The 23,483-nt window shown below is 37.8% G+C and overlaps 1 pseudogene; it reads left to right on the top strand.

The window, feature by feature from the left end:
- Nucleotides 1-469: 469 nt before the first annotated feature.
- LOC150012674 (MAPK regulated corepressor interacting protein 2 pseudogene) lies at nt 470-1,332 on the top strand (annotated as a pseudogene).
- Nucleotides 1,333-23,483: the final 22,151 nt, after the last annotated feature.

The raw sequence follows: 23,483 nt of genomic DNA, 5'->3' as shown, positions 1-23,483 counted from the left end.
CATAATCCCCTGGGTTCTTCTATTGGGTTTCAGAAAAGAAGATGAACAGACAGCTGACTTTTGATGCATACATGAGGCAGGCAGTCTTGTAAATATAGGTACTTTGTCAATCATCACTTTTGTTCCAGGTGGGTTTGCAGTGCACCTATGGCCACCTCCCAGCCTTCTGTCTGTTAGTAGCAATAGATATGCATAGAGTAAGCTGGATAGTTCAACCTATTCATTAACTGAGTTCAATTAAACATCTTACTCCTAACTACCTTTTTTGATGTTAAAACCAGGTGAAGTGCAAGTAAATATATTTGAGTGGGAAGTCATCTCAGATTAAGTAAAACCCAATGATAATTACACTTAAGTGATATTTTCAGAAAAATATGGACAAAAAGCCTACATTCTAAGGCCACACTTACCGCTGAAAAAATCAACTTCAACCACATTAAAAAAAAAAAAAAAAAAAAAAAGGTAGCGTAAGCTGTGGTGGAGGGCGCGGGACCTGCCCGCCGGCTAGAAAGGCAAGGGCATGTGTCTTAGCACCGTGCGGGCGCGGCCCTCCGCACCATGTACACCATCACCAAGGGGCCCAGCAAGTTGGTTGCGCAGCGCCGCACAGGGCCCACGCAGCAGCAAGTGGAAAGCAGGCTCGGCGAGCTCCTGAAATGCCGGCCCACTCCGCCCACTCCGCCGCCCCCGCGGGAGCAGCCACCGGGACCCTGACCCCTGTCGAGTCCAGGGCCAAGGCTCGTGTTCAATCGAGTGAATGGCCGGCGGCCCCCTACCACATCCCCATCCATCGAGGCAACCCAGGAGACCTACACACTGGCCCACGAGGAGAACGTCCGCTTTGTGTCCAAAGCCTGGCAGCAAGTGGAGCAGCAGCTGGGTGGTGGCCCAGCCGGTGAGAGCAGTCCGAGGCCTGTGCAGTATGTGGAGAGGACCCCCAACCCCAGGCTGCAGAACTTCGTGCCTATCGACCTGGATGAGTGGTGGGCACAGCAGTTCCTGGCTAGAATCACTAACTGCTCCTAGCCGCTGCCTTGGAAGGAACACTGCCTGCGCAGGCCTGGCCTTGCCCCGTGGCCGACCCTCTGCAAGGAGAGGACCATGGCACCCTATATACCCACTTCTGCAGATGGTGTTTCCCCCTGGGCCAGGCTGGATGCCGGCCACACCTGAAGTGCCAGCTTTGGACTTTTATACCTTCTGACCCCTTGGCCCAGCTGCCCCAGGCTGCCAGGGGCCAAGGGCTGAACCCGTCTGACCTCAATCCTGCTCTCTGTGCCTGGGGACCAGCCCCTGGGGCTGGCATGGTAGAGCTCCAGACTACTAAAGTCAAGAAACTAAAAAAAAACAAAACAAAATGGTGACCAGAATGCCTCTCAAAATGATTATACAGAGGAAAAAATGTTCTGGTAAAATGTGATTAAGTACTTTGTTATAAAAACTAATATAGAATACATTTTTTTTGGCCTGAAGTCTATATGGCATTCTTGTTAGCAAAATCATCTATCCAGTACACACAATTATTTTGTGCCTAAAATAATAGTAACAAAAACATACAAAAATTGTCTGTAAAAATAATGTCTAACTCAAAGTCACCCAGAACTTGAGCTATATTCAGGATGATAGCTTCCAAAGGCAATAAATATTAAAATGCATGAATCATAAGATGTCAGAGTCAGACCAATAATTATAATAAATATAATCTGTTTACTTTTTGTTGAAGGGAAAGTACATAATATAAAAGTTACTATTTTAAAGTGAACAATTTTTAGCATTTAGTACATTCACTGTATTGCTCAACTACCACCTTTATCTAGTTTTAAAATATTTTAACTGCTCCAGAAGAAAACCCTATACTCATTAAGCAATCAAACCTCATTCCCCCAACTTTTAGCTCCTTGTACCTACCAATCTGCTTTCTGTTTTTATTAATTTTCCTATTCTGGACATTTCACATAAATGGATAAATATAATATGTCACTGATTTGTCTAGGTTATTGTACCTATCCTAATATTTTTGAGCTTCATTCACATCGTAGTATGTATTAGTAATTCATTCCTTTTCAGGGCTGACTAATATTCCACTGTCTAGATTATACTATTAGTTTGTCTTATCATCTGTTGGTGGACATTTAGGCTGTTTCCACTTGTTAGCTACTGTGGATAGTGCTGACATGAACATTCGTGTACAAGTATTTGTTTGCGTATCTTTTCAATTCTTTGGGGTGTATTTCTAGAAGTAGAATCACTGGGTCATATGGCAATTATATGTTTAATTTTTTAAAGAACCACCAAATTATTTTGTACAGTGGATTAACCATTTTACATTCTAACCAGAAATGTACAGGATTTCATATTGTCCACATCTTAAGCAACATTTGATGTTTCTTGATTTGTTTTTTAATTCTATATATCCTCATGGTACCTCATTGTGGTTTTGATTTGCATTTATCTAACTACTAATGATGTTTATTATATTTTCAAGTGCTTTGTAAGCCATTTTTATGTCTTCTGTGAAAAAAAGAAGTCTATGGTTGTCCTTTGTGCAGTTCTTAATTAAGCTTTAGGGTTTTTTTGCTGTTGAGTTCTAAGAGTTCTTTATATTTTCTTTATACTAGGTTCTTTTTAGATATATGATTTGCAATTTTGTTCTCCCATTCTGTAAGTTTTCTTTTTACTTTCCTGATACTGTCTTTTGATGTAGAGTTAAAAGTTTGAAATGCAAAGGTGTTTCAACATAAGAAAATCAATCAATGTAATAAATGACATCAGTAGAATGAGGAAAAAATTTATGTGATCATCTCATTTGATGGAAATGAAGAAAAGCACTTTACAAAACAAAACATTCTTTCGGATACTAGGAATAAGGTGAACTTCCTCAACATGATAAAAAGCATTATGTCAAACACATAGCTAACATTATACCCATGGTGAAAGATAGGCAGCTTCCCTCTAATGTCAGGAATAAGACACAGATCCCTGAAGTCATTGTTGACATTCAACACTGTACTAGCAGAGATAGCAAGAAATTGAGCAAGAAAAATAATAAATTTCTAAATTGAAAAAGAAGTAAAATTATCTTTATTTACAATGATGTGATCCTAGATATAGAAAACCCCAAAGCACCCACACAACATCCAAAACTGAGAAATGATTCAGTTAATTGCAGGGCACAGGATCCACACACCAATATACTGTTTCCATACACCAGGAATTACCATGCAAAAAGAAAATTAAGAACACAATTTATTTACCATAACATTCAAAGAATAAAATATCTAAAAATAAATTGAACTAAAGTGAGTGACTTGTATAGTGAAACTGTAAAACATTGCAAAGAGAAGTTGAAGAAGACTGAAATAAATTAAAGATACTCTATATTCATGGATTATAACACAATATTATTAAAATGACAATACTGCCTAAAGTGATCTACAGATTCAATGCAATCCTTACCAAAATTCCAGTGGTCTTTTTTTAAGAAATGGAAAATTAGCTCATAGAATTCATATGGAGTTACAAGGGATCCCAAATAGACAAAACAATCTTGAAAAAGAACAAAGTGGAACAGCATACTGGTCATACAATTATATAATTTATATAAGTTATGAAGTAATACCCCTTATATTTCCAGTACCCTCCTGGCACCATACAGTAGTCACACTATTATTAACTCTATTATCTATGCTGTACTTTACATTCCCATGCCTATTTTGTGATGGTCAATTGATTTTTTTTTTTTTTCACTGTGTGGTTGCCTCTCACTCGCGGCCCCAACTGGGGACCTGACGTGCAACCTAGTAATGTGCCCTGACTGGGAATCGAACCAGCAACACTTGGCTTGCAGGCCAAGGCTCAATCCACTGAGCCACAGCAGCCAGGGCTTCAATTGATTTTGACACAGGTACTAGACCATTCCATTGGGACAGAATAGGTTCTTCAAGTAGTGGTGTTGGGACAACTGAATATTCACTTGCAAAAGGATAAATTTGGACCCTTATTTCACACAGTATACAAAATTAAATCAAAATTGATTAAGAACTTAAATATAAGAACTAAAACCATAAAAATCTTAGATGAAAACCATAAAAGTCTCAGATGAAAATGTAGGGAGCTGATCCTTGTGGTTTCAGAAATAGTAGCCCAAGCCATGATCAAGGTACCCTGCCCCACACCCCACACCCCACCTCGGGAAAGGCTTCTAAGTCTCAGTAGAAAACTGAAAGGCTGTGAGGCAGACAGGCCCAAAGGCCACTCAGAGGATTCCCATGGGAATAGGACTTAAAGAATTCATATTATGCTTTAGAGCTTGCTCCACTTTTCTTATCTCTCAGTTAACTATAAACAATCTGTAGCTAAAAATGTATGAAGGCTTGCACCTGATGTCAGCATGGTGTCAGGATGCTTAGTAGTCCCTGACACAAACTGCTAACTGTGTTCTCTATATTGATATCTGTAATCAGTAACTGTCAACTGTAATCCAAGCATCTGAAAGCTTATTGATGATTCAAGAGTCTTGACCTTGTATCTCCTGAATCCCCTCCTCAATAAAAGGCATGGGAGATGAGAGTTCTACACTCTTCTCCACTAGAGAGATTAGCCACCTCCCATCACCCCCCCCGCCCCCCCACCACACATGACAAAATACACTGTCCTGAATAAATTTGCTCTGCCATGGTCATGAAACCTCTGCTGGACAGAGTTTTCAACCAAGCCAGGGTGTTGGAGGCAGCTCAGCCTCATGAAAACAGAGGCAAACATTTATGAACGGGACATGGCAATGGATCTTAGATGTGACACTGGAAGTATGAGCAGAAAAAAAGATAAAGATAATTTGCACTTCATAAAAACATTTTATTTTTATATTATCGAAATGACTCTGATTAAAATGTCATACATATCCTAAAAACTGCATAAAAAAGAATTAGAATAATTAAGCAACTACTTTCACCTGAAAAAAAAATTGACTTGCACAGATGCGGTCCATGCTTATAATTCTCTAGACTGCTTGACACTCATGTGGTTGGTGAACTTGCCACTGCTTCTGTCTGCATCTTGGTGTCTGAGGCATTTTCTTTCTGAACCATGGAAGGTCACCCTGGTCATAGAAAGGCAGGCTTGAATGAAATGACAGGGAATAACCACTCCTGGGGACAGCTCTTAATCTACTTTCAGAACTTGGTATTTAATTACAATGGCTCCTTTGCCCCTTGGGTAGAAAAATTATGAGGCATGTGTTCTGTAGTATGTCCCACAGTTTTTTTTTGGTTTCAGCTTCAGTTGCCCACAGTGGTAGTGATTGAATAATCCACATCTACTGGCTGTCTTCCCTTCCCTATGTCACTTCCTCACTCCTCTTATCATGAATGACCTCCTCCAAAACTATATGCATTCAAATTCTTGTCTCAGGGACTAAATTTGGAGGAATCTAAGCTAAGACCCAGACTAAAAAACAACTTTTTATTGAGCCATATCTAACATAAGATATTATGCTAAATATTAGGAATCAGTAATGAGTGGAACACCCTCTTTACTCTTGGGCCCACAATATATTTTAATATTATTATAGTCATTGATGTTATTAAAGCATTAAGATTTTAGTAAAATATGCTGAACTCAAACAGCTAAACTTGCAGATGTTAAATAACCAACAAAAGAATAAAGACCTAGAATTTGGAGTATGCAATAAGTTTGAGTAACACCTACTTTCTTGTTCTAGACTTACTGGATTAAAGACTAGCCTAAAAGCAATACACACGGAAACATGAAAATTAGAAACAAAACCTTATGGAATTGACAAGTGTGTGTTACTGTTGTATGACTGAGAAAAAAGTGGATATGGGCTTTATGTTTATATGTCATGGTCTATCAAATTATATACCTGTCCTAAAGCCAAGGAGCAACACACAGAGACCTGTAATCAGAGTTATAGATGTATAAATATAGATTGTCATTTAACAGAATTAAGTCCTCAACACAATGTGCATTGCAACCTTATAGCTACAGCACTCCAACCAAGCCTAGGCCACTCCTGCTCAAAAACAATTCTCAGAACCTCTTACAGCTTCCCTCTTTCCAACCACCCAAAGATGCAGGAGATGGGGGCTAAGGGATTCATAAACACCAGGGATAATCCTAGGAACTTCCATTTCTGAGGTATCTGAAGGGCCAGATCCTGCTGGCTGACCAGAGCCTTTCCCCTTGGCCATGCTCTTTCTCCTATGAAGAGCTCAAAAAAGTAAAGAGAGCTATTCTTGTTTTAGTCAAGAATTGGGTACAAAGAAAACTGCAAAACATGAAAAAGATATGGTCTAACAAAATGGTAAGGAACTGTAGAAGGCAGAGGAAAAGTCATAAGGTTCCTTCAAAACCATCATTCTTACTTCATTTATTCATAGAACCAGTTTCACAAGAAACAAGCCCTTACTTTACCTGCCCCCAACTTTCCCCAACAAAGCCTGTTTTTTTTCTTCCCCTCAGAAAAGTCTGATCACTTACACAAATTTATTTACCATAAAAAGATAACAAAATGTTTAATTTTTTTTTTTTTTTGGTTTAAAGCTCTGAAAAAAGAGGTAGTCACCGAAAGCTTATATAATATTCTTCACAACAATTCTGAGAGTATAAGAAAGTCATGGGCCTTGTCCAAGATAAGAAATGTGGAGCTACCTGAAAATGACTTGCTAGCCATGAACGTAAGAAAGTCTGGAATTAAAGCAGTTTTCATAAAGTGTTCATTGGCTCAGTTAGAATAGTTACCTTCCCATTGGCACAGAAGTCAAAAGGGAAGCAAAATGTGAAGACCCTGCTGTCCCTCTCACCAATAACTGCTTTACTGCAACTTGTTTAATATGTAGAAACAGAAGTCTCCAGATAAAGGCAAGGGACAATCTAGACATCATTTATTGGCCACTGACCATTGGAAACAAGTCTGCAGCACCTACTTTTTTCTGCTTTTGGACTTTTCTGAACCCCAACACCCTCAACTTGCCACTTGTTTTACATTGCCCATTCTAAAAAGTTAAATGACTTTGACACCTAGAATTACTCCAAAACTAAAAAGATATTCCCAAATGTGTCAGGGATGACTGCTTCCTTCTCATGAGAGTGTGACTCTGGCTATTGCTCCTTCAGAAAAACCTGAAATTACTATCATGTCCGTAATTTGTTTTCCTGTTGGTCACAGAAAGTAGTTGTTAGTGAGTGAGTTATAAAAGAATGAGCAATGAGCCCCCAAGGGCAATGTCACTGAAAGATAATTGTGGTCTTCAATTTGTTTTAACTCATTTATTTTACAAAACTTTACTAAGTGCTTCTCAAGTAGCAAGTGATAATGGTAAGTTATAGAAACACAAAGTAGAAAATGAAACAACCTAAAAAAACCTGATATTCAGGTTAGCAGGCTGGTAAGCACATCAATCATTAAAGGTCACTTCAGTGTAAACTGGGGTTGCTCACTTCTCTGTCTGCATTTCCTACCTCCACTCCCTCATGCTCTGGGCTCTTTTATATAGGCTACACTTCCACTTGCCCTGCTGCTTCCTGCTTTTAGCCCCAGGAGTTTACTGCTGTCAGTGCCCAAGAGCCCTTCCCCAGCAAATCTTGATTCAACAAAGAAGCCTTTTCAGAGCCCTGAGATGGGGTTAGGTACTCCTTCCACCTGCTCCTGTAGAGCAAGTTGCCTCTCACATGATCAAGTGTACTTAGGCTTTAGAAAGTCCATGTTATAGTAACTGTGCCAATCAGTGTATTTATAGGACATTATGTCATGTCTGGATCACAGTAGGTACTCAATAAATACTTGTAGAATGAATGAATGAGGAGAGGAGAATTATGAAGGAGTTATAATCCAATGTCTGTTCAACTCAAGTCCTTAATAAGTTGTTACATGAAATAGCATAGAGTTCCTTTAGTGTTAGAAATTATGAAATTATAAAGATTTCTGTGAACATTTCCCAAGTGTTAGTTGGTGATGTGTTTATTCCCCCAAAAGCTCCTTTGGTTAAATAAACTTGTGAAACTCTGGGTTAAATAAAATGATGAATATGTTTTTATTGCAGAAAGTCTCCAAACTATAAAAATATGAACATTTAATGTAAATCTTCAAAAGTTTTCTATATAAAGTGTCACCCAAATTTGTTACTTCAAAACATGCATGTCCATTCAACAGCTACTGACTGGCTACCTCTCTTGTCCCAGGCACTGCTCATGGCCCTGAGGAGGAACAGTGAGCTGATGAGATCTTGTCTTCAAAAGACTGGCTATCAAGCCAAGGGACAGACAATAAAAAGCCAAACATATCAAATCAACAACTGAGGAAGAGAAGCTTAGAAATCTCTCCACTAGTACTACTAAGAAAATGAAATGTTTTATAAAATTATGATGATAGTAAGAGTGAACAGGAAAAGTTCACTCAATAGGAACTAAAGATGAGAGTTATTAATGTCAAGATCTAAAGAAAGAGAATAGGAAAAAGTGGGTGTGACTTCATGATGTGGACCAAGCTCAGCATATTGAAAGACAGAAAAAAAAGTCCAAGGGCCTGAAGCCCAAGATGCAGGAAGAAGTGATAGTAGGAGATGAAGTTTGAGAGGAAAGCAGGCCAGGTCATGCAGGGCCATGTAGTCCCAATTTAATACTGACTGAAATGGGAAACACTCAAGGATCTTAAGCTCAGGAACTATGATCTGAATGGTGTTTTTTAAAGATGATTTTGGTAACTTCTTTTGCCATCTTTAAAATTATTGTTAGAGCATTGAGAGAAAATTTAGAAAAATTAAGTACAAAAGTCACAAAGATTAGCAATGAAATCAACAGAAAATTATTTTGCCATTAAGAAGCAAATTATAACAACAACAATGATTCAGATCTTTCCAAAAGCTATAATTCACTTAAAGGAAGAGACGAACTTTAGAAAGAAATAATGAATAATAATCCACTTAATAAAGAACATTATGGGAAAAGATTTAAATTTTTTGTTGACCTTGACAAGATAGTGAAAACTCATAACACACCATCTCCATGCATGTATGACTTTAACTCTTATTGCTCATGCATGAAAACAAGTTGATAGCAGCTTACCCAAGTCAGGGTAGCAATACTTACCTAAATTTGATAACATTCTTTTCATCTTCATGTGGATATTGTGAAGCTGAAAACAACTATTCTAATTTATTTCAGTCAACCATGCAGAAAAAGGGCTGAATTATCTTTTGTCATATTTTATATATAGAAATTGCTTTTTCAAAATTGTTCTCCAACAAGGCAGAGGTCAAGAGGCCAGAAAAAAAGGTGTTATAAAAATGTGTTATAAAATTTCCTGGGAGTGGTAGGTGGGCATATCTATAGATCAATAAGGACTAACCGCCTTTTTTTGTACATAGGAAACTGATAATACTGTATTTGTTTTAACCCCACAGCGTTTTACTCCACTTTCAAAAAGATGAATTTGGCACTTTTTTCAATTTTTTTTTTTTTTTAATGGAAGTAAGATTTTGTCTCTCATTTTAGGACAAATGATAACTAGAAAGATTAAACTAGACTGATAGCTTAGGTGGAGTATATTTTTAAAACTAAACACTTCTGGCCAAGATGGAGGCTTAGATGGACACGCTCGGTCTCCCTCTACAACTAGAGAGGAATACAACTACTTCAAAACAAAAGATAACTAGAAATTCCAGAAAATAAAACTACACAGAAGCCCAACGTATGGAGTTATAAACCAGCGGCGCCCTTTGGGCAGGTAGGAAGAGCGAAAGGGGGTGGTGCTGTTTGCGGTCGCACCAGGGACAGCGGCAGGGAGAACAATCCCGGCTGCAGTGGAACCCCCGGCAGCTTGTGACCCCAACGCTGGGAGAAGCAGCCACCACATCGCCTCGAACAGTGAGGCCCAGGGGGCGGGAGGACGGATCCGGTCTCCTCGCGGAATAACTGCGGGAATCCATCTTGGACCCCCGCGCCCACACAAACCGCCACAGGGCTGCGAAATAGGTTGCGGAACAGCGCCGGTCGCTGGGTTGTGACGACAAAGTGCCACAGCGTGGCGAGAAAGGTTGCGTATCGCCGCCGGTCACTGGGTTGTGACGAGTACACAGGCACTGCCCCCTATAGCCGGCCCAAGAAAACAAGATGCATCTGTTAAAATGAGGCAGACAACTATAGAAATCCCAGTGGCGCAGCTCACCAGGCAACAGATGAGGAATCTGACGGATGAACAAATAAGAAACCAGTCAGAGGCTCAGTTCAGGGCCATTGTTATCAAGTGGCTTACAGAATTAACACAAGATCTGGAAAAAGATAAGAAAGAATCAAAAAACACTCATAATGAAAGGAACAAAACCACATATGAGACAGATGGTGAGGAAAAAAAATCCAGAGTTCATCTCAACAAACCAGAACATAGAGAAGGAACAAACAGTCAACCAGTGCAGAGAGAGGAAACAGGAAGCAAGGAAAATGATGAGAGGATCAGAAACCTCTGGGACAGCTATAAAAGGCCCAACATAAGAATCATTGGTTTGCCAGAAGGCGAAGAAGATGAACTAGAAATTGAAAAATTAAGTGAAAATATAATAAAGCAGAACTTCCCAAACTTGGGGAAGGAAATAGACTTACAGGTCCAGGAAGCACGGAGAGTTCCAAAAAAACTGGATCCAGGGAGAACCACTCCAAGACACATTATAATCAAAATGTCAAAAGTTAAAGAGAGAATCTTAAAAGCGGCAAGAGAGAAGAAAAGAATCATGTACAAAGGGGTCCCAATTAGACTATCAGCTGACTTCTCAAGGGAGACCCTGCAGGCAAGAAGGGACTGGCAAGAAATATTCAAAGTAATGAAAAACCAAAACCTACAACCACGAATACTCTATCCAGCGAAGCTGTCATTCAGAATAGAAGGGCAGAGAAAGTGTTTCCAGGACAAAACAAAACTGAAAGAGTTCATTAGATCCAAACCACTGTTACATGAGATGTTAAAGGGACTGGTTTAGAAAAAGGAGGATCAAAACTATGAAAACTGCATCACAAGAAACAACAACAGAAGCTAGGGAATTGAAACAAAGGCAAACTAGGTAGGCAACGAGAGTGGAAAAAGAACTATAGGTATGGGGAACATATTGGGGGGAGGTCAGCAGGGAGGGGGAAGGGGGAGAGGGAGGGAGATGATATAGGAATTAAGGATCATGGTAGGAGGGAATGGAATAGAGAAGTTGAGAAGAACTATATGCACAACTAATGGACATGGTCTAAAAGGGGGGGACAACTGGAGGGAGGGGGGCCACCGGGTGGAGGGGAGCAGAGGGAAGGGAAATTGGGACAAATGTAACACTATAATCAATAAAACACATTAAAAAAAAAAACTAAAAACATGTATATTGGTCCTATGTTACCAAGTTTATGTGACAGTTGAAAAAAAAATTCCCTTGAAACGATCATGAAATTAAAATTTTCTTCACTAGGAGACTTGGAGAACCAGTAGTCATAAGCTTAGTTGATAGTTTCACTCCCGAGCAGAGTGAGTTGCTTCTGTGTGTTTCCCTGTAGGACCCAATAGTAAATCCCATCTCCGTCTTTCCTCCTCATTTATAGGGACTCTGTGAGACGACAGTGACAAAGGCTTTGGGCCTGAGTTCTAAACAGAAAGCCTGTGAAAAATGCCTTCTGTAAACTTGTTTTTTTCTTTCTCCAGTAAGGTCACATTTGGATAAGTTTTAAAAGAAAGCAATGATCTTCGTGTTTCCAGAACACTATAATTTGGGTGAATCTTAATTCAGTTAAATATTATTAGTAGACTTGGAGTTTCCCCTTGACCCCATCAGTCTATAAAGGTTAAAACTGCAACCTTCTCAAATTTATGAAATGGTCTTTAATATATCAACAATAACCCTGGGCTACATTTGTTAGTTTAAGAAACTATACAATGCAAAACTTTACAGGATTTTACAAATCCTGCACTGTTGGGCCAGTTAATAAAGATGTAAAAAAAAAAATGCCCTTTTGTAGAGTTATAAAAACAGAAGTCTGTTGTGTAATGAATCTCATATTTTTCTTTAGATTTTTTTTTTAAGGGTAAATTAACTATTCTCCTGGTGAAGCTAAATACCCCATTCTAATAAAGGAAGACTGAAAAAAGGTTTTAAAGAAGATGAATGGAAAGATACAAATGTTTTGAAGGAATAAGTGAAACCTTAAAAAAACAGGGTCAATCCATTTAAAGAAACAGTCAAACAGCATAATCACCGTTGTCCTTTCTTTTATTGAATGTTTGGGTACTGATTATATCCCCGTGGAGGTAGAAGGTAAGGAGTTGTTTGGGAAAACATTAGCATCTGCCTCCTTACATTATTGTTTAAGTGTTTACACAGTTTTGTTCAAAGATTTGGCCTTTTACTATGTTATTTTTATTTTTTATGAATACATTATTCTCCTTATTTATTTTTGTTACATTTATTATGTCATTTCGTTATGCATTTATGACTCCATTTTTAAATAAAGTGTTTCTGGAACTTTAAAAAAAATGTGTTTGGCAATTAACATATAACAGTTTTTCTGGATTTTATGATATTTGTAGGCTTTGTCAGCATTTTAAAATTTGTAAATTTATGTGTTAAACAAATATTTGCTTTCATTACTGACTATATATTATATATTATTGTTCTTAAAGAGGGCATGGCAAACCCTGGATGCCTTGATGAAAGTGTGGCTGGATCATCAAGGCAAAGGAAGAATTGTCTGTGTATGGGGTATGGATGAGTAGGTAGACAGGGACAAAAGGAAACTGAAAGGATGAAATACATTACAACTTTAAAAATTAAAAAATTACATCTAAATTAAGGAGCAGGTCGAAAGAGATAGCAAAATATCTGAGGCTCTTTGAAACTGCTCTAGAAGGAAGACCACCCATATTTCCCTATGTGGCAAAAAAGTCAACAAGTGTTTTAGGCATCATATTAACTTTCCTTTACAGATTACACATACTGTACCATGAAAGTAGTGACAATCTTACTATAATAATTGAAAGAATATATTATATTCCAACAGCATTTGAAAGAATTAATGGGAGATAATATTGTGGTATAAAAATCATAATTTCAGAAGTTATTTTTTTGCCATAGAAATTTCACAACCAGAGATAATACAGACAAATAAGATCAAGTTCTGAGGTTTTGTGGAATTGTACCTTTAAAAAATCATATAAAATCTAACATGGTACAAAATGTGGCACAAAATTTTATATCTACTTAAGATACCTTGATCAGAAGACTAGGATGAGAATGCAGAACAAGAAGTGAAGTTTAAGTGGAATCTGATCTCGGTGAGACAAATTTATGGTTGAAGATGGCATTTCTGATTAAGGACAAGATGACACACAATTACTTTCTTAGCTTAAGTGAAAATTATAAACTGTATGTTGCACACTAAATATTTCATGTGTATATACATCAACAAACTAAGTCAAAGACTGAATCAATTACACAAAACTTAAAGTATAACAGAATACTGTAGAAAGTTATGGTCTGAGTTCTTAAAATTTTTATCTCATTTTCCCTGAAAAAATATCAAAGACGAAAGCAATACCTACATGAATAAGCTTAATGGAACTAAAATTTATTAACACATAAAACTTAAAAGGTATCTCTGGGGATTCATACGTAGAAACTATTGTCATATTTCAAAATTTACATTTACTTATTTTTGAACAAATAATATATTCATATGCTTCATAAATTTAGAGAAAAAGAACTTCCTCCTGTTCCTGTCTCTCAGTATTATCAGTATTTGCAAATCATGCCTGCTCTTGTACAACTGTTCAATACATTCTGCACCTGGCTTGTTTCTTTGAACAATATAAAAGAAACAATTTTACATCAATACTTTGAAAATTCAAATTGTTTTTGTAGATTAAAAATAGTACATAATATAAATAAAGCAAAACAAGTGTCCTGTTGAGGATATTGTGGCAGGACTAGTTTTACCAAATTTTAAAATATTATAAATCTTTAATAACTGGAAGTGGCACAAATATTGTAAAAGAAATTTATGAAACTGAATAGAAAGTCCAAAAATAAAATATTGCTATTTTAGAAAGTTTCTTATTAAATTTACATAACTTCATCTTTCGTAATATTGTAAACTGGGTTGTATCTTTCTATGTAGATTCTGTATATTAATTCAAATGGTACTACCAGTTGTAACAGCTTTTCAGTTAGTTCTAGAATATATTTCTAAATATATGTAATCTGTCAATAAATAAAATTATAATCTCCTCTTTTTCCAATGTTAACTTATTTAAGTTTATTCTCTTGTTGGATTGCATTGGCTTAAATGCCCAGAAAAATGTTAAATAATAGTCATAGCAAACATTCTGGTCCTATCTTATTTTAATGGGAATATTTCTAATGTTTTTCTTGTTGATCAGGTTAACTCTAGAGTTATTAGAAATATATTTTTCATGTCAATGAAGAATACATCTATAATTTTATTAGGAATTTTATTTTCATCAAGATCTGATATTAAAGTTAATAATTCCTAAGGAGGTTATTTTCAGAACATGGAGGCAGCTAGAATGCACACCTGGACTTCTGACATATGCAAATCAACCTGGTCCTAGCAGGTTCCCAGAGGAAATGTTAATGGACCTAGCCTGATATGTTAACTAACCTGGTGGGGAAAAAGCAATGAGATGTAAATGACCTACTGAATGCGTTGATAAGCAAACTCATCCTCACTGAAATATGTGTTGGACAAGTATAAAAAGGCACCTGCAGAAGTCCAGGGAGGTAATTCCTATGGGCCCGTGTAGGGGACTGGGAGTCCCCATTCCCCTTTCCCCATTACCTTACCTCTCATTCCCTATTCCCCCTTCCCCCTTTTCTCTCAATAAACCCGTTGCCTGATCCCACAGTGGTCTCCAAGTGATTTCCCAGAGTAAGGCTGCCCTGATAGTTATCATATGAATTTCTACTTGGGTTTATTAATGTTGATGTGAAATTAATATACTTCTGGATATTGAACAGGCTGTATTCCTAAAAAGAATTATTGATAATAGTATATTATACTATTCTTTTAATGTGCTTATGGATCCTATTCTTTAATATTTTAGTTAAGTTTTGGGTAGATATCCATATATAACACTAGCCTCTTTGTTGATTTTTAATTAGTGTTGGTTCTATGAGTCAATGTGAGAACACTTCTTGGGCTAGTGGTTTGTTGACAGGCATCTCCAAGTGGGGGAGGGGAGACTCAGGAAGTGGGAGAGGGGAGTCCCTCCAAATATGGGTAGGGAATCCCTTGACTGCAGCAGAGATGGGGCCCTGCCCTGGCTGCATGTGCTCAGTGGGACTCTGCTCCATCCCTTTAGCTGGTGTTTTCAGTGGGATCCAATTTAATCCAGGAGAGAAATGGGTTCATCTGGCTGTGTGTCAGGAAACTTCACCTAGGTTGCCTTCTATTGCTGGATAAGACATAACACACCTGGCCGTTCGCTCGGGGATCCCTAGTAAGTATGTCTTTCTTATTCTTCCTTTTGGTATTTTTATTTTGGTTGTCTCTGGTGATATTTAGCAGGGAGGAACAGAAAAAGATGAGTCTACACTGTTATCCATATTGGGAGCCCCTGGTGACCCTTGTCTAAAACCCATGTTGTGTTTTTGTTTCTTACACTGTTGCTTAGTTAACTGAATGAATATTATAAAATTGTAACACTCATAATAGTCATGCCACCAAGTTCAATCTCAGTGAAAAAAGATTTAAGTAGGGAAACATTCTTTCTTCAACTGTACCTTTAATACATTTATTTTTAAAGTGCACCTCCATTCTGTATAGCTGGCATTAAACTGAAAAGAGATGAGGACAGGTTCCACTTGTTTTAAAATATCTGTGAATTCAACTTCTTGTTTCATCCTAATTTGTGTGTCATTACAGTGAACACAGTTGTCTTCTTAATTTTTTCTTTTCTAACTAAAATTCTCCATCCCCTATTCCACTCCCTATATGGGTATATCTTTTCTGTTAATATATTCCACAATTATTTTATTAACATGACATCACATAGTAAGGGCCTCTTTCCATCTTTAAGGTTCTACAAAAACCTATAAAGCTCATTTACTTACATAGTCTAGCTTTTAACAAGTTCTAAGATGTAGGCTAGAGAATCTGACTTCTGGCCAAGATGGAGGTGTAAATACACATATTGCATCTAATCACAACAGAGAAGAAATTTACAACCACTTCAAAAACTAAAAAAAAAAACACAAAAAACCCTCAGAAAATCTAGAAAATCAAAACTACAGGGAAGTTCAGCAAAGAACTAAATAATAAATAATCAGCCAGAAAGGTAGAAGGGGCAGATCCAGGACAGAAAGAAAGAGGAGTGGAGCAGCAGCTGTAGGGGTGGTGCTTGTCAGGCAGCATGGCCAGCTGCACGGCTAGAGGCAGTAGTGGCTGGCAGGCCCATGGCTGGCAGGTGTGGCTAGCAGTACAATAACTGTAGCCATGGTGAAGAACACAGTCATAGAGTTTAAACCTGAGAAGCGAACCCAGCCCCAAACTAGAGGGATCCCAGCCCCAGACCAGATAGTGTAGCTTGCATTTCCAGCACCAGGGAAAATAGAGCCACATTGCTTCTGACTGTGAAAACCAGTGGGGACTGGAGCAGTGGAAGAAGATATCAGTCTCGAAAAGGAGGCAGCTTGCTTAGTACGGGAAGTGGGAGAAGTGCCTGGAAAAGCTGCAGCAACTGGCACTGTACCCTCTCAGACCCCTTACCAACATACAGTGCCAAACACAGTGAAATATGTCACCAGCACTAATGAATATCTAAGGCTCTGCTCCCTATAACATAACAGGTGCTACAGCCCTACCTAAATCACAGAGGCAAATACAGAAAGCTGTTGAGATGAAGAGACAGAGAAGTGCAGCCCAGAAGAGGGAGCATATCAAGTTTCCAGTGACAGAACTAAGCAACGAGGAGATAGTGAACCTTACAGATGTACAGTTTAAGGCACTAGTGATAAAGATGCTCACAGACTTGCCAGAAATGGTTAAACAGGATGGGGAAAAAATGAAGGCTATCCTAAGTGAAATAAAGGAAAATTCACACAAAACTAATGGTGAAGGAAAGAAAACCAGGGTTCAAACCAACAAATTGGAACATAAGGAAGAAACAAACGTCAACCAGTACAGAAGGAGGAAACAAGAATTGAAAAAAAATGAGGAGAGGCTTAGGAACTTCTGGGATAACTTTAAATGTACCAACATCTGAATCATAGGGTTGCCAGAAGGTGAAGAGGGAGAGCAAGAAATTGAAAAATTATGTGAAAAAATAATGAAGAAAAATTTTCCTAATTTGAGGAAGGAAATGGACATATGGGTCCAGGAAGCACAGAGAGTCCTGAACAAACTAGATCCAGGGAGGAGCACACCAAGATACATAATAATCAAAATGTCAAAGGTTAAGGATAAAGAGAAAATCTGAAAAGCAGCAAGAGAAAAGAGGAGAATTATGATACCCACAAAGGGGTACCTATAAGACTGTCATCTGGTTTCTCAAAAGAAACTTTGCAAGCAAGAAGGGACTGGCAGAAAATATTCAAAGTGAGGAAAAGCAAGGGTCTACAACCAAGACTACTCTATCCAACAAATCTATCATTCAGAATAAAAGGGCAGAGGAAGTGCTTCCCAGACAAGGCAAAGCTGAAGGAGCTCATCACCACCAAGGCATTATTATATGAAATGTTAAAGGGACTTATTTAAGAAAAAGAAGATCAAAACTATGGACATTAAAATGATAACAGTATCAAAACTATCAACAACAGAAGCTATGGAATGGAAACAAAGGCAAACTAAGCAGACAACCAGAGTGGCAACAGAATCATAGGTATGGGGAACATATGGAGGGAGGTCAGCTGGGAGAGGTAACAGGGGAGAAAGAGGGAAATGGTGCAGGAATTAAGAAGCATAGTAGGAGGGTACAGAATAGACAGGGGTATGTTGAGAAGAGCTTATATGCATGACCCTTGGACATGGACTAAGGGGGGGGGCTACTGGAGGGAGGGGAATTGCTGGGTGAAGGGGAGCAAAGGGAAAAGAAATTGGGATAACTCTAACAGCATAATCAATAAAACATACAAAAAGAAGGTGTAGGCTAATCAATGCTGGATCAATATAATGCTTTTGTTTTTGATAATACTTAAGGTAGTTGGACCATCCATGGAAAACTGACATTTTTTGGTGCACAAAATATGTACTAAAGTGGAATGTATAAAGACCAATGCAGCGTTTTTATTTCTCAGGGCTTAGCTAATGTCTCAATGCGGTGAATTTCATCTGATCCAATAAGTTAAATATTTCTTTGGTCAACTCTCAGTGTTTCATATCTCCTACTTCTCTCCTGGACAATATCTGGGCATTTGGGGTGGATGTTTTGCAGTCTCACTGTGCTGTAGTGCAGGATCTCACAAAGCCATCACATTCCCAACTGTGGGTGTTCCATCCCCAATCCACAGAGGCTGTGGTGTGTCTGATTCTATGACCACTGGGCACTGTGGTGGCTTTCCTTAGGCACCTACATGGTGCCAGTTGTCTGCTCCATTACCTGGAATATTAGCAGACCTCACCCTTGCCCCCAAGCTCAGGATCATTCATTCCTTCACCGTTTTCTGCAGGTTTTTTCCATCTCCAGCACACCGCATTCATGCAATTAGGATTAGGAGACCTGAAACTTCTGCTGGTTGCATATCACACAGAGTTCAAAGGCAGGCACAGCTTTTCCTGGAGACAACTAGCCTCCCAGAAAAGGTCAACCCTCCTGGGATTTCCCATATTTTTGCCCTACCCTCTGTATGCAAATTTCATCCTACCCTCACTAGGGTTCTAGTTCAAGAAAAGAAAAGTAAGGATCCACATTGACCTTTCACTCGAACTCATTCTATTCTCTTTTTCCCTTCAGCTACTTGGCAAGAAAATAAGGGGACTCTTCCTTCTCCCTGTGTCAGGAAGGTCATTTCCAATCTCATACTCCTTTTTTTCTTCAAGAGAAATTCATTCTTTGAGACTTTAATGGCACTCTTTCAGGTGGTGAGAAGCCCCCTTATCAATAAAAGACTACAAATCACAAGAACATACTATTAAACAGAGTCCTTAGCTGACACAATAGTAGTTGGGATGTGTAAGGTGTATGTATGCACTTCAACTTTGAAGGCAGTGGAAATAAATAATGAGGTAAAATTATTAACATCAGGCTTAATAATACACACCACATTGTCACTCTCCCGCTGTAGGACTACTGGAAGCATGTTCAAACGTTGTTCACTATTAATACCCAGTTTCATCAAGTATTTCACTGTGATTCATAATTAATTCTACCTTTCAACAAGGAATTGAAGATTGGCTGCTATTCTGATCCCACTCTTACATGTCAGGGAATTGAGCAGGGCAGTTAATTAAGTTACATACTCAGAAACTTGTAGGCTATGTTGGCAAGGCTGTGTCTTAACAGAGCTTCAGCAGATGCCCCAAAAGATAGAAATTTAATCAGCCCTATTCCAGCAGGGGGCACCAACTACATTACAAATTTGGGACCAACCTCACTTTTTGCTGCTGGAAATCTTACAAGAGATGGTAAACCCAAGAAGAAAACAGACTCCACTTTCAGTCTGTTTTGTGTTTTCATGCCTGTGGTTCTATTTTGTTAGCTAGTTTATTTTGTTCATTAGATTTCTCTTATAGGTGAGATCATATGGTACTTGGAGGGGTACAATGGTAGAAAGAAGAGGAAGGGACTATACAAAAAACATGTATGAATGACCCATGGACATGAACAACAGTGTGACAATTAACTGTGGGAGCAGGGGGTGAGATGGGATGAACAGAAAAGGGCAAATTGGGGAAAATTGGGACAATTGTAATAGAATAACAATAAACAATAATTTAAAAATTCATATGTAAAAAAAAAAGAAAGAAAATACACTCAAAGGGTCACATATATAGCAGGTTTCCCTGCCATCTTTGACACATAATACAGTTTGGGGGAATTTAAAGACTTTACAAATCAACAGACATCGTCCTACTATGTTTTAAACAGTCCAAGACAAGGATCCTCACTCCAAAGCTACATCCATTATGAATCATAGCATATCACAGTTATATACATTCATTTCTTTGGGCCATAAGACTTTGGGGGCCTCATTTTTAAAAGACTGTAATAAAAATGTCTAGTAAATCAGCTTTATTTGTAGTTGTGCTGCTCTCACTACTGAGGGAGCTCTTATAAAAGAATAAAAACTGAAGAAGAGCACGTGGCTAGAGGTTGGAGAGCAGGAATACAAGAAGGTGATGCAAAGACACCATAAGCAACACCTGTTGTCACACTCTGCCCAAGTTTCTGCTAGGTCTTCTACATTAATGCTGGCCTCTGTATATCTGTCAGGTGATGTGGTGTAATGAAAAAAGCTTAAAGCTGAGTTCAAATTCTGGGTCTCCCAAGAGATTATAAGAAGTACTCAATAATATTTGATTTTTTTCCTTCCACTAAAAGGAAGGCTCAAAAGTCACCTTAATTTATCCCCTTAAAGTAGACAAAGGAATTTGCCCAGGAAAGCAAACGTGAGATCAGCGCTTTCCCAATTTTAATCTGAGTACAAATCATAGGAAGATTTTATTAAAATGCATAGGTTAGTTTTGTAGGTCTTAGGATGGACCTGAAACTGCATTTATGACCCAGATATAACAATGTTGCTGGTACCTAGCAGCAAAATGCTAGATAACAAAATATCCCCCCCAAAAAAGATGATCCATCATTGTTAGCTTTCAGAGACATATTGAAAGCACTCTAGGAGTCACCCAGATGCCCTCCTCATTATCCATCTTTTGAAGGGGTCTCATAGAAGAAAAATGTTTCCATGATCTAAGGTTCAACTCCAAGTAAAGTTCAATGCACAAATTACTCCTAGATCTTCCAGGAAATGAGGGAAATACAAAGTCTCTAGAAACACAAGAGATTCTGCCTTTTCAGCTCCTTTATGTTCTTTGTAATAAGATCATAATGTAAAAATATTTTTTTAGGGGCATCATTTTTATTCTAGAGAAACAATAGAGCAAACATTTGGCATTTGTTTTGTGTTAAAGGTATCACTAATAGAAATATCCCCAAAATGTTGCATTAGACCAAGTTGATTCAATAGCCATATTGAAAAGTTTATACTGGACTAACTACTTGCATAAATAGAATTGATATATTGGGCTAACGGCAGTGTAGTGAGAAAAGAGGAAGAAAATCTATTTATTGAGTGGTACATACCATGTATTAGACAATGTGTTAAGCTTGGTCAGGAGATGCTATGACAAGGGACATCTGTACTCTGCCGTACCTGAGCATGTCACCAGCAAATATTTATAAAAAGTCCAGAAACAGGTGGTGTTGTGAGGCACCATATCTGATGTCCATGTGTTTTTTTAATGCTATGTCCACTTATGCTATTAAATTATGGTTTCTGTGCAATTATTTACTTTAATGAACTTTTAAAAAGTCTGCTAATATAATGTCTGTACTTTTATGCTCCCCAATATTACCTTAAGAAAATCAGTATATTTTAGTTTATTTTACACAGATATATAGCTTAATAAAAATAAGTGCTTTCTTTAATAGATCTTTCTAAAGATTTTCTCTTCTGCCTCAGTGCACACTCACATTTAGAACAAAAATAGGAAAGTTGGGGGTTCTTCTAATACTACTTGCTCTCCAATGACAAGAGATCCCCAGTCTTCATCAGAGCTCATCCTTTTGTCAATCACAGGAAAGTCACTGATAGGGGAGACACCACTAGCCACCTCCTATGAATTCTAGAGAAGTTCTCTTTCTGAACAAAAATAACTTTGCAGTGCTGATTCACCATCTAGTCTATAGAAAACAGTACATGAAAAAAGAGTGTATGTCCATTAACTGTAGTATGAAACCCATGACTCCATTCTCAGCTATCCAAATCTGCTGATTCCTGTTAAGTGCTTGGAGAAAGATAGGATCACTGGAAATGTTTCAAAGAGTTTTAGAAATAAAATTTTAACTCAGGTTTTGACACTTACCACACATGCACTTTTTAAAAAGCTGCATTACATGATGTTACAATTAAAAAGCAAAGATCAAAACATGTTGTCACATGTAAATATAAAACAGTGGGCCATGCCTTATAGCATCTGCATTGAGTTAACTGCAGATGTAAAATGTTGATAGAAATTTTTATCATTGGAGGGTGTTTTGTACTTTACATTATATCACAATTCACTTAATAGGTTCAGACATATTTTAATAAGTTTGATCTTGATCCAATGAAGCAGAAATGTTCTGAAAAATTTATGTAGTTATTATTTTAATACCTGAATATTTTTAAGGAAAATGTTTTCAATGATATATTTCTATATTTAGGAATGTAAGATTTGGTTGACATAGAATCTATGAAAATGCCAGGGACATGACCACATGAGGTTCTTATTCCACTGGAAGAAAATTTCACTTCTTTAATATAAAATCTCAAAGAGAATTTGGGAAGAAGACAAAAAAGACACAAAACATCCTTTTATTAACATATGCTCCATCAAATCACATGTACATTTCTATCGACTCTGAATGGATGGCCTGACCACCTTTGACTGTGAGGAAGACAGACACAGTGAACAGCCCACTGCTGGGGGTTCCTGGCATTCCATATGAAGCTCCCAGGACAGGTGTCCTCAGGTAACTCAGGTTAAAAATATCTCCCCACAAGGCTTGGTAGCTAGAGTTCAGAAATAAGTAAAAGTATTGGAAATAAATAACTTTGTGTTGATGAACTTTGGACAATGCCTGGCACATAATAAGCACTCAGCAAAATACCCAAGGACACAAGGAATTTTATACTGAGAGGAACAATAAATTTAACATAGGCAGGTGCTGTCAATTAATTATCTATACAGCACTAATCAATAGAGTAGCCAAATATGAATCCTTAAATTTTAACTAATGAAAATTTAATAAAATCACAAACTTAGTTTCTCAGTTACACTAGTGGAATTTCAAGTAACAGATAGATGGCCACCAAATCAGAGCGCACAGAGGTAGACTATCTTCATTATTGCATAAATTCATGAGAGCCCTGTTTTAAAGAATTGTCTGAAAGGTATCTAAAGGAATAGAGCATAGGACTGACAACTCTGGATACACGGAATAGACACAAAAGTCACAGAGCAAACAGCACTGGATAGAAAAGCTAGGTAATGTTGGTGCTAAAATGAGGAGGAAAATAATATCTGTGAAGACATACAGACTGTCTAGATGTTCACTCTGAGGATCAAATCTTAGGAGACATCCACTAAATAATTTAAATCTACCTGCTTGAATTTAGAGTTCTAAAGTACAAAGAGGAAAAAATCTATTTAAATCTTAGGTTAATAGGACACCACGTGACTGTTGTAAATTTTTTAATATGTTTTATTGATTATACTGTTACAGTTGT

Source organism: Furipterus horrens, unplaced genomic scaffold (assembly GCF_987537825.1).
Source record: "Furipterus horrens unplaced genomic scaffold, mFurHor1.1.pri manual_scaffold_4, whole genome shotgun sequence".
NCBI classification, from domain to species: domain Eukaryota; kingdom Metazoa; phylum Chordata; class Mammalia; order Chiroptera; family Furipteridae; genus Furipterus; species Furipterus horrens.
This window is presented reverse-complemented; position numbering and strand designations above follow the sequence as displayed.